Source organism: Trachypithecus francoisi, unplaced genomic scaffold, assembly GCF_009764315.1.
Source record: "Trachypithecus francoisi isolate TF-2019V2 unplaced genomic scaffold, Tfra_2.0 Lachesis_group1, whole genome shotgun sequence".
NCBI lineage: Eukaryota > Metazoa > Chordata > Mammalia > Primates > Cercopithecidae > Trachypithecus > Trachypithecus francoisi.
In genome coordinates, this window is record NW_022681454.1 from 148,581,450 (window position 1) to 148,593,417 (window position 11,968).

The window sequence follows — 11,968 nt, forward strand, 5'->3', positions numbered from 1 at the left end:
CGCGAGGCTTCCTGGGAAGCGTAGTTCCGGAAATGTATTAAAAACCCTGTAGGCTCGGACCGGAAGACTACTACTCCCGGCGAGCGTGGTGATTCGAAGCCTGACGGAACCCGGCAGAGAGGGGAGGGTAAGAGAAATAGAGGAGAGGGTGGGAGGGTTTAAGGGTGGGGAGGTGTGACTCCTCCTAGCGGGGAGTTGGAGAGGCTTGTGGCTCTGAGCGTGTGTATGAGTTTGAGTGTGAGCACTTGGTGCTTGGTGCTAAGAAGCGTTGCCGGGTTTTATAACCCAGTTAACCTTGCAAGGGGAAGTAAATGACCTTGACATCTCAGCAAAGACTTCCTGAGCCCCCAAACCTACTCCGTTGTATTCTATGCCTACTCTTCTACTTCGCTTAGCAATTTGTGCGTTAATGCAACTAATACTTATTTGCATGCCTACCGTAATGCCAGGCTCAGTTCTTAGGCACTGTAGTTACTGCAGAGATCAAGACAGTTAAGGCCCGCATGTTAATGGAGCTTACATTCTAAAGAAGGGAGACATACAGAAGTTAACAAAAATAAGATACTTCCATATAGGTAGTAAGTGCTATGTTTAAGCAGAGGTATTTAGAGAGAAACAACCCTAGATTGAATGTTCATGTACATTTTAACCTCCTTTTTATTATTAGCCAGTATCAGAAACACACTCCTTGTATGCTAGGAGCAGATACCATCGTCCCAGCAGACTTCCTTCATTTCCTGCGTCAAAACTAATACCCCTTGTTAAAACTGCCACCGATTTTTTGTATTTGAACACAGTCTAGAGTAGTCATTTAGCCACTCTCTATTTCATCATCCTACTTTGATTGTCCTCGTAGTGCTTTTGAGTACCTGATGTTTATCTTCTATTTCCACAAATTTCTTGTCTGTCTTACTACAGTGCAAAGTAGGTTCCTCAAAAATATTTGTTGAATAAAGTAGGGCAATGTGGAGAATGCATTTGACAAAGGATGGAGTGGATGCCCTTTGGAGCAGTAATTGTTTAGGGGAAAGATGATGAATTAGGATGGTGGCAGAGGCAAAGAGAAATGGATTTATTTGAGATAGATATGGGAAGTAAAATTGAAGGACTCTGATGGATTGGATATGATGGTGGAAGGCTAGGAGGAACAAGTAACTCCTGGATTTCTGGCTTGCATGACTGGCTGATGAGGTTATCCACCGAGATAAGGAAACCAGAAAAGGAACAGGTTTGCAAAGAAAACATATAAGTTTGGTTGCCTTGGAGACATTCAAGAGGAGGAATCGAGTAGACATCAGTGATGCCTAATTCTGAGTATAGAGCAGGGCAAGGGGAAAAGCTGCGTATTTTGTATACTTCACATTGATAGGTTTTCAGTTATTGATCAATAATCCATTGATTAAATGGCTGTAACCTTTGATCTTTTCCTTTAATACTCTTAAATTGCATATCCATATGGAAGAAGGAAACTTTAGTTACTCTTGTTAAAATTGTCCTCATTTATTTTTTCTATCTTTTCTACTTTTTCATCCACTATCACTAATCTAAATTGCTACACCAGAAATATCGGTCATTTGACCAAGGATGAAAATGACAAAAATGACAGGGACTAGAAGGGAGTGGTGGAGACTTGTTCCAAAATTTCTCTCTAATTGTTGCACTTTAAGGTTCAGATGATTCTCTAGATCCTTTACTAGAGTCTTCCCTCTGAGTTTCCATGTTTTCCACCTTTACTCTAGGTAAGCTAGTTTTCTCTTTCTTATTTAGCTCCTCAGGTTTTTCTGGCCCAGACTGGGGTCAGGGGAGTTGCCTCTGAGCACAAAATGGCTTCAGTTTTGTTAGAACAACAGAGGAGAATGGAACCTTGTATCTCCAGCTAAAAAGAGAGGGAGACACTTGCTACCTCATCGCTGGTAATCGGCATCTTAGAAGGCAATTCACTCCATCATATGGAAGACTGGGAATGTTTTGAAAACCACCATAAGGGAGAGCAACACATTTAATGACAATTCTAATCTTATGGGTAAAACGCGCTATAAGGGAAGCTCATCTTTGTTTACGAAGCAGTATTATGCAGTAATAGGCTGTCGCCTCAAAGGCCCCACCCCACCACTAGAGGGAGATAAAAATCCTACGCATGTAAGTGTATTTGCTTCCTTTCACAAATGGAAACCGGCCAGTTTCCTGCATCTTATCTCTATCTAATCATTGCCCTTTCAAAAATCCTGTAGAACTAATCGTGGAAATAGAGACTTGTCAATAACCATCTCTTTGCCTCTCCTCTCCCTCAAGATTATTTGTCGTTTCCCGAAATACCTGTAGTTTTCCTTGTGAAAACAGGAGCACTGTTTTCTGAGAGCTCCCCCTGCCTTGCTCCTTAGGTGGTCATACTCCCACCAAACCGCCTTCTGTGGGACCATTTCTAGCCTTCCTGCTGCATGCCAAATCTGATATCTGTCAGAACTATTACTGACAGACAGCTCTCTAGCTGCGAGAGCTATTTTGGTTGCACCAACAAGGTGGCTGTCATCTGGGAGACACAGAGATTTTCATTTTCAAGGAACTCAGAAGGTAGCTGGGCAGAGTTTCTAGCAAAAACAACATTTTTCTTAGGGAGAGCCTCTCGGCTCTTATTTTATCCATAAAATTGATACACAGTACAAATAGATTTAGAACAGGTTTTTAAAAAGCTATGTAAAGCAGAGCAGAATTTCGAGTCGTTACTTACAAATGGCAATAGTTAGATGTGTCTAAAATAACATGCTTGGTTTTGTTTAGTGCTCTTCAGTGGGTCTTTGAATGTCAGAGTTGGAATGAACTGGCTCACCTCTGTATTTGACTCAAAACTATGAATAAAAACACATTGATTTCTGAACACAGGTTATTTTTTATCTCAAATCTAAGTTGTGCTTAATTGTAATCATTCCCTTTCACTAGTTCACAATGGGGGAAATAATATGAAAACCCAACGTCCTAGGATAGATAGTTTCTTCTGTAAGGTAGGTACAATGTGAGGGGATAATACAGGTGGTTTTAAGTTTCTGTTTTTTAAAAGAAATGCATAGTTTTGATAGAAACATTAAAATTGCAAGTAAAATGAAAAAGAGACAGTTTCCACTATCCTGGCACTGTATCTCGAAATCTATTTGCATACAGCTTTCCAGTTAAAATTGCATTAACTAATGTAGTCTTTGATTAACTACTTTTGTCCTGTGGAAACAAAGGCAATGCTTTAAAAGCATTTAGCAGGCTAATAAACAAAATGCCCCTTGTAGTCTAACAGAGCTGGAAGCAGATGGTTATCTTAGTATTTCTTAGCACAGTTGTGAGCTTGATCCCTGTCTTGGCTGTGAGTTTCTGTGTGTTCTGTGGCTATGGAACTCAGCCTGCTGTCTTGAAACTTTATGCCACATGGGTAGAGATGGAAGATGGCTAGGTCAGTATATATTATCTTAAAAAAAGAGAAAGAAACCACAGCGGTAACAACAACAAAACCCACATAAGATGATGTACATATAACAGAAATTAATAGCATCATTTATGTTGCAACTAGAAGAGCTCCTGTTTTTGAGAAAGCATTCTGAAAACACGAAGTTCCTTCATAGAAAAAATACATTTTAAAATCCAGTTAGGTGTCATTAGGAGAAAAGAGAAAGACTGGGAATACATGCGTGCCAAGCAATTGGGAAAACAGGATTCATTTCCTTTTATTTTACCATTAAAGTCTTGATTCTGATAAAATACTGATGCAGAGGGAACAATTGCTTTCTCTAAAAGATTGTTTCGCAGCAAAGAAATCTATAACTCCTTTTTCCTTTCCAGTGCAAGGAAATAGAACACCCTGTTCAATGTTCTTGTAGAGATGAAGGGCCATATGGGGAAGATGAGGCCAGCACATTGTTGCTATTATGCCTGGACTATAAACTAGAAGTTCTCTATGGTCTCCCTTCTTCTATCTAATCTCAGGGAATGGTTTGGATGGTTTGCACTTTCCCAGGTGTTTTCTAGAAATTTCTAGAAATCTGTCTACTCCCTCAGAGCCAACAAGAATGATGTATGAAAAAGAAGCTTCATTCCCATACATCCTTTGCTTCATGATGTACTTGAAAGAAGATACTCCTGAATTGTAAGTAATGGGTGGTAGAACACGTTAAACTCCATGTTTCTATAAACTATGTTTTTGCATGTGGTCATATCCCTCTACGTACTAAGAAGTTCTCTCTTTTGTGTTTTGGAATTGGATATTTGGTCTTCAAAGTTAGAGAGCTTGTACACACACTACACACACACACACACATCACCACACACACACTTGTAAGCAGTATCTTAATTCAGGAGCTCCAATAATAGGAACTTTTAGGTTTCAGAACAGATGATGTTTTTGTATGTCAGATGGTTCTCCTGATTTTAAGCCTAAAGATGTTGAAATGTATGGCGTTAAAGAACTCCACCACCAAGACACGTGGACTTTGATGAGACCTTTCAGTGAATGAACTCCTGCTTGCAATTGAAGGGAAGATGTATCAGAGTCCATCAGCGTGGTACAGAAGAGAACTGAAGAGCTTATCTTACACATCCTGCCAGGTAATTGGTGTCATCACCTGTGCGTATCTGAACTGGTATTTCTGTATCTAGGCCACCCTTGAACCAAGAATGGATGGACTGCACAAAGCAATAAAGGCTGAACTCATGTTGGTGGCAGAGCCTTCAGGGCTCACCACAGTTTAATGTATAGCCGTTGAGAAGAAATTTAGTGCTCCATCAAGAAGTGCCAGATTGAATTAAAATCAAGCAACAGGCCGGGCGCAGTGGCTCAAGCCTGTAATCCTAGCACTTTGGGAGGCCGAGACGGGCGGATCACGAGGTCAGGAGATCGAGACCATCCTGGCTAACACGGTGAAACCCCGTCTCTACTAAAAAATACAAAAAACTAGCCGGGCGAGGTGGCGGGCGCCTGTAGTCCCAGCTACTCGGGAGGCTGAGGCAGGAGAATGGCAGGAATCCGGGAGACGGAGCTTGCAGTGAGCTGAGATCCGGCCACTGCACTCCAGCCTGGGTGACAGAGCGAGACTCCGTCTCAAAAAAAAAAAAAAACAACAAAAAAATAAAATAAAATCAAGCAACAATCAGATGAAACAACCACTGAGATAAATGGGCAGAGAGAGAGAGAGACAGAGAGAGAATTCCCAAGGATTCATGAATACTAATTAGGGAAAGACCAGCACACACATTATTCATGTCTCTTTGGAGTCTGAGTCTAGATTCGAATTTAACAGTACGATTTTGATGACTTGGCCTAGCAGTGATTTCAGTTGGTGTGAATTCCACACTTACATCAGCTTGGCTACTAAAAGGCATTTTCGTCCCCTCACATATGGTAAGAATGAAGACAAATGGTGTTAAGAACGGGACTGGGTATTGTGTTTTTCAAAAGACAAAAGAAAGTAAGAATATGTAAAATGCCTCTCTAGCAAAGAGGAGGTTTTCTAGCCCAATATTCTGTTTGTGTTCATTCCCTATAGCTGTTATCTTTCTTTCGCCTGCTGTAGCATGCTGGTATGATGTCTTTGGGAAACATTTTGTAGTACTTCAGAGAACGATGAATTTTAACATTTTACATGAATTTATTAAATAAATGCATTATCTTCTACTTATTGCATTGAAATACAGAATCTCATGAAATGTTCTCATCATTTATGAGGGCAGTTTGACATTTCACAGTCTCTTAGAATTTAGTGTCTTCAGCAAATGTCAAAATGAAAAATCTTGAGTTTAGGAAAGAAAACATTTGCCTTGCTTAGTTCTTTAGGCCAGTGGTCCCCAACCTTTTTGGCACCAGGGACCAGTTTCGTGGAAGACAATTTTTCTAAGGACTCGGGGGGGCGGTGGAGTAATGGTTTTGGGATGATTCAAGTGCATTACATTTATTGTCTACTTTATTTCTATTATTATTATTACATTGTAATATGTAATGAAATAATTATACAACTCACCATAATGTAGAATCAGTGGAAGCCCTGAGCTTGTTTTTCTATAGCTAGACAATCCCATCTAGGGGTGATGGGAGATGGTGACAGATCATTAGGCATTAGATTCTCATAAGGAGCATGCAACCTAGATCCCTTGCGCGTGCAGTTCACAGTAGGGTTTGTGCTCCTATGAGAATGTAATGCCGCTGCTGGTCTGACCGGAGGCACAGCTCAGGTGGAAATGTGAGTGATGGGGAGTGGCTGTAAATACAGATGAAGCTTCTCTTACTCGCCTGCCGCTCACCTCCTGCTGTGTGACCCAGTTCCTAACAGGCCACGAACAAGTATTGGTCGATAGTCCAGGGCTTGGGGACCCCTACCCTAGACCAGCCATCATTTTAGGTACCTGAGGCCCTTTTCTTGGAATCTATAACTAGAGGAAATTAGCTGCTATATAACCATTCCTCTTATAGCAATGCTGGTTACTTCTCCAAGGAAGATCAAGAATATTTTGCAACTGGCCTACATTGTTTATTAACTCTTTCTAGAAACTTCTACTAGGCTTATCCTTATGCCCTTGTGTTCTCTTTAGCCAACAGAGATATAAGGTATCACTTATTTCAAAGTGATAATATCCTTTTGGATTGGTTTTATTGTGCAGTGGATCAGATGAACTGTGGTTCTCACTGTGTAAGTTAATAGAAGTTGTCCATGAACTCGAAAAATAACATTGAGTATGTGTTTTGGGTTGGAATTCTATGCCGCCATTTAATCAAATGTTGTGTTTACTCTTTCTTCTTTCAGAAAATACTGTAACTCATTTTCAATTGTCAAGAAATGGCAAGCACAGAAATGGTAATTTTCACTCTGTATGAAATACAATGTGGCCAGACAGGCCAAATTACAGAAAATCAATTAGTTCCTGTTACAAGAGTCATGTATCTGAGGTCTTGTTCTGTCTCTGGTTACTGTAGCTAATGTCCATTTCTCTCCAAAGGAATTCTTAGGAGAAAATCAACCAAAGACTTTTTTACTAGAGCAAAAACCTATAGGACCTAGACATTTAATCTTTGTCAATTAAGATAGAGACAGAAATAAATTTCTTCCTCGAATCACTTCCTCTCTTCCTGTACTTTTAAACCACACACTCTTGAAAGAGACATTATCATTTAGTTTCTGAGGCCTAAAATTTTCAAATACTACTTCTATATTATGCTATCTATGCCTTTTTGTACAAGGTAAAGACCATAATGCTTCTCAAGCATGTGATTTCACATAAATCGGATCTATGTCATGAACTCTTTTCTTGATCTAAATCAACTAACAAATTCAGTTGAACGAATATATCTAGGCCCAAAGTTTTTATTATTCATGATGGTCCTGTTTCATAGATTTACAGTTGCACATGCCTTCTGGGAAGAAAACACTGGCCCCAGATTTCCTCACTTTTCTCTTTTATATGCTTTTAAAGGAGAGCTTTTGTTTCAAAGATTCATTTTGGTGTCAGATAACTTCTTGAGTTACACCTAGGGAAACCCAAGACATCTAAAAATAGGAGCAACTTTTTTTTGTAAAGATAAACAACATTAATTACTGATTTCAGAATATTACTGATTCCATTTTCCTTATCATAGAACAAGGCAGCCATAATCAAGAAAATCTTCAATTAACATTAAAGGTTGCACTTGTACTAAATTCACACTTAAAGCACAAATGTAGAAGGATTGTTTTAAAGTGTTGTTAAGAAACATAAAACTTGTGGTAAGCCAAGTTATAACTCTTGTGTTATCCAGGGCCTATAATTAATTTTTAAAAAATCAAAACAGGCCGGGCGCGGTGGTTCAAGCCTGTAATCCCAGCACTTTGGGAGGCCGAGACGGGCGGATCACGAGGTCAGGAGATCGAGACCATCCTGGCTAAGAGTGAAACCCCGTCTCTACTAAAAAATACAAAAAAACGAGCCGGGCGAGGTGGCGGGCGCCTGTAGTCCCAGCTACTCGGGAGGCTGAGGCAGGAGAATGGCGTAAACCCGGGAGGTGGAGCTTGCAGTGAGCTGAGATCCGGCCACTGCACTCCAGCCCGGGCGACAGAGCGAGACTCCGTCTCAAAAAAAAAAATAAAAAATAAAAAAATAAAAAAATAAAAAAAATAAAAACACTTTTAAAAATAGTCTCGTGCATTGAATTCCAGCATGCTGCTACTTTTATGTAGAGGGATTTCTGTAAAATGCGAGTTTATTTGTAGATTGCAAGTGACTCAACGATGTTACAATATAAAAGAAAATGATACTCTAGAGTCTTTGTTTGGGGATGTTAGGGCCTGTCTTGGAATACTCAGTTCACTCAGAGGAGTGCTTTTAATGTGAAGCAAAAGAAATTTCATAAACTGAAATTGTTGGCCAGATGGAATTTCCTGATTAATTTTTTAGTGTTTGGTATTAAACATAATAATAAAAAGGGGAGTTCTGAGAGTAAACCCAATTAACATTTCATAAAATTTATTGCTCTAAATATGGCTTACCTTTTATTTCATATCTTCCTGGATAACCTGCCTGTACCTTGAAAAACTTAACTGGTCAACTTCTCTCCCTCCTTCCCTTGCATTGCTTCCATTTCTTTGTCATTTAACTTTCTTTTCTTTTTTGTACTCTATTCATTGAGTCCTTGCAAGGCTACAGGCACCCCTCCGGTGCCTACGTTGTCCTATTCTTTATGGACCTTGGTAGAAAGAATATTTGTAACAGTTTGTAATATTAAGTCCTGCTGCTAGAATGCTGTCCCTCTTGTTGTACAAGAGACTCTTAATACCATCTGTAATCATAGACTGGCTTGCGCTTGATAAAACTAGTCTTTGTCATGTTGAGAGCAAAGGTGGACATTCTCCCTATATATTTTTTTCCTATTTATTACTTTTCTATGGTAGGTGGATATTCCCATTCACACTCGATATATATATATATATACACATATATATATATATACACACACATATATATATATATTCATTGGATATGTGGGGATTGGAGAAACAACTTTTTGAAAATAAAATTTATCCTACCAGACTGAGATTTTTGGAGGGCAAGAACCATATTATTGTCCATGATTCAGTGTCCTTTCAGTTCTCAGGGCTATACCAGCTGTGCTGGCCATCATCTACCCACCGCTCCTGGGAACTATTTTCCCGTCCCCACTGAAACCCATCCACATGGCTATGTTAAGGACTGCCAAACTGAGCTAGTACTCCATGCCGGGGCTGGCTACATTATTTGTGAAATTCAATGTAAAATTAAAATGCAAGATAATGTGTTCAAAAATTATTCAGAATTTCTAGATGGCAGAAGCATTATGCCAAACATAAGACCCTTCTAAGTCAGGTCGCTGTGCAACCACACAGGTTTCATGCCCAGCTGTGCTGACCTTCCCACCTCCCACACCAGCCATGGTTTATCGAGTGCTAGGGGAAGAGAATATCTAACGCAGGTAAAACCAGAGACCTTTCTGGTTGGTTTGTTTGTACCAGAACTAAGAAAAAAAAGTCCCAGTTGGATAAAACTGGGGACCTATCAGCTGGCTTGCTTTCAGCCTTGTGATGAATGCCATTGATGGGCTGAACACACATCGTTTCATTGTATCTCAGACATGTGCTGGCAATGGTCCAAATATCATCTAAGGTACTAATAGTTTGCTAGTCTTTCTGTTGACCTGCAACTTACTGTCCACGAGCTTTGAGGTCCTGGAAGCTGGAACAGAAAACCTCTTGAGCATTTTCCATTTTTGTAGTTCTCTGAGCCTATGACCAGATTCTGCAAAATGAACCTAATCTATAGCCATACATGTGTAAAAATGCAAAAGAGTTCTTGATCTTTCATTTTTCTTGGGTAAGGTTCATGGAACAGTCAGTTGCTTAGATCTTGATAGTGTAGTGGCCACTAAGATAAAAACAAAATGAAACCACAGAACAAAAATAACCTATCCTTTTAAAGCTAACCGTCAGTCAAGGCAATTTGTTAGCATTCCTACTGCAAGATGATTCTGAGTGCTTCCTTAGGGGAAAACCGCTTAAGGTCTAAGGATCTCATACCCCAGGAAACCTCCATCTTCACAGTTTCAGTCTCCTTCTCCTTTTCCCAATAGTACAACTCCCAATAATTTTCTCAAAGAGGATTTACAAAACTCTGGTAAATGAGTAAAGATTGGCTCCTGGCAGACCTCTTGACTGGCATTCTTCAGGGAGCTAGCTTTACAGGGCAACTTTAGGGGCAGGACACAGTCAGTGTTCATAGACTAGCACCTGGGCTTTGGCATTTTCTGAGTTTTTTCTATTACCCTATTAGACTCTTCAAGGAAAGAAAGAAGGATCAAGGTAAATCGAAGGTCTTACATGAAATTCAAATTTAACAAGTGATTACTTCCCAAGTTATACACAGAAACTTGGGAGGAAATTAGCTGGATATTGTGTTATGTCAAGTATTTTATAATAAAGATGTGTACAGATGGAAATCTATTCTAGCCAGGTGTGGTGGCTCACGCTTGTAATCCCAACGCTTTGGGAGCCTGAAGCTGGTGGATCACTTGAGCTCAGGAGTTTGAGACTAGCCTGGGCAACATTAGCGAAACCCCACCTCTACAAAAAGCTAAAAAATTAGCTGGACGTGGTGGCCTGTGGTCTCAGCTACTCCAGAGGTTGAGGTGGGAGAATCACTTGAGCCCATGAGGCAGAAGTTGTGGTGAGTTGAGAATGTGCCACTGCACTCCAGCATAAGCGACAGAGCAAGACCTTGTCTCAAAAAGCAAAACGAAACAAAAAGAAATATATTCCAATGAGAAATGAATAATTTCTCAAAATATACCTAAAATTTAGGGTCATAGATGCAGAGCACTTGTTGCAGAATAATATTTAGGCAAATCATTGTCCCTGGGAAGATTTTGTTTTTAAAAATATCACCTCTCTGTCAATTTATAGATGAAGATGCTGGATCCCAGCATGGAGAAAATTCGTATTTTCCCAGTGTGTATCTAGAGCTATCCAGACCCTTTTGTCTCTAATCCTGACTGGATTAATATCCAGAGCTCTGCTTTTGTACACTGCCTGAGGTAAGAAATTGATATGTGTCATGATGATGACTTACTCTTACATTAATATACTTTTTGTCCTTACACTTTAGCCTTTTATCTCCTAAGTAAAAACAGGATAAAGCCAAGGTAAGAGCTGTAAGACTGGAAGTGAGAGCAAGCCTGCAAAGATAGTCCCCAAGGGAAGGCTCTTCTACAAATGTCCAGAAGATTATGTCCATATGTCTTTCTGGAACTGTTGCCAAGATAGTCACAGGATCAAAATTACTTCTTTGTGGCCATTATGCAGTGTCACATCTTACAAAGCCAACGGAATAAATTCCAGATATACAGAACACACGTCCCTTCAGCCTCTCTCTCAGGCAGGCTGTCGACTGCAGCATTAATGCACAAATCAAAAAAGGCAGCCAGAGCCTGAAGACTTTCTGCTAGCCTATTCCTTACTGTCCACCTTCCTAATGCACTGGAGTGAAAAACCTACAGGCAGGCCCTTGTCCTTCACACTGTGTGCTCCCATGCTGGCACTCCCAGGCTAGAAAAAAGAAAAAAAAAAAAAAAAAAAAAAAGGAGCAAGGGAGGGAAGAGAAAACAGAGGGGAGAGATTTTATCTAGTAAAAAGCCATATTTTCAGGAACACTTTAGTAGAGGACCTACCACAAAAATTTGACTTGTACTCCTGTTCCTTAACTGGCCAGGAAAGCATACTCTAAATACCACTCCTCCTTCTTCTCAGTGTCCCTCTCTTTATCTTCCTCCCTGATGGTCTGTCCTCCACAGCTGAATGCTTCTGAGTGTTTTCACTCTTAGAAACAGTATGATTCCTGTCAAACCACAGCTTAAACTTTACAGAAAAGCTCTTGAGCTTTCATTCCTGTAACCAAGATCAGCGATCTGTCATGTACAGTGGCATTTCCAACTGACTGCTAG

The 11,968-nt window shown here is 40.0% G+C and overlaps 1 long non-coding RNA gene across 1 annotated transcript; it reads left to right on the top strand.

Annotated features, from left to right (window-relative positions):
- Positions 1–69: 69 nt before the first annotated feature.
- LOC117084826 lies at positions 70–11,556 on the top strand. The gene is made up of 3 exons (XR_004437691.1): positions 70–127; positions 4,039–4,126; positions 10,932–11,556. It is a non-coding gene; the product is annotated as an uncharacterized LOC117084826 (long non-coding RNA).
- The last annotated feature ends 412 nt before the right edge of the window (positions 11,557–11,968 follow it).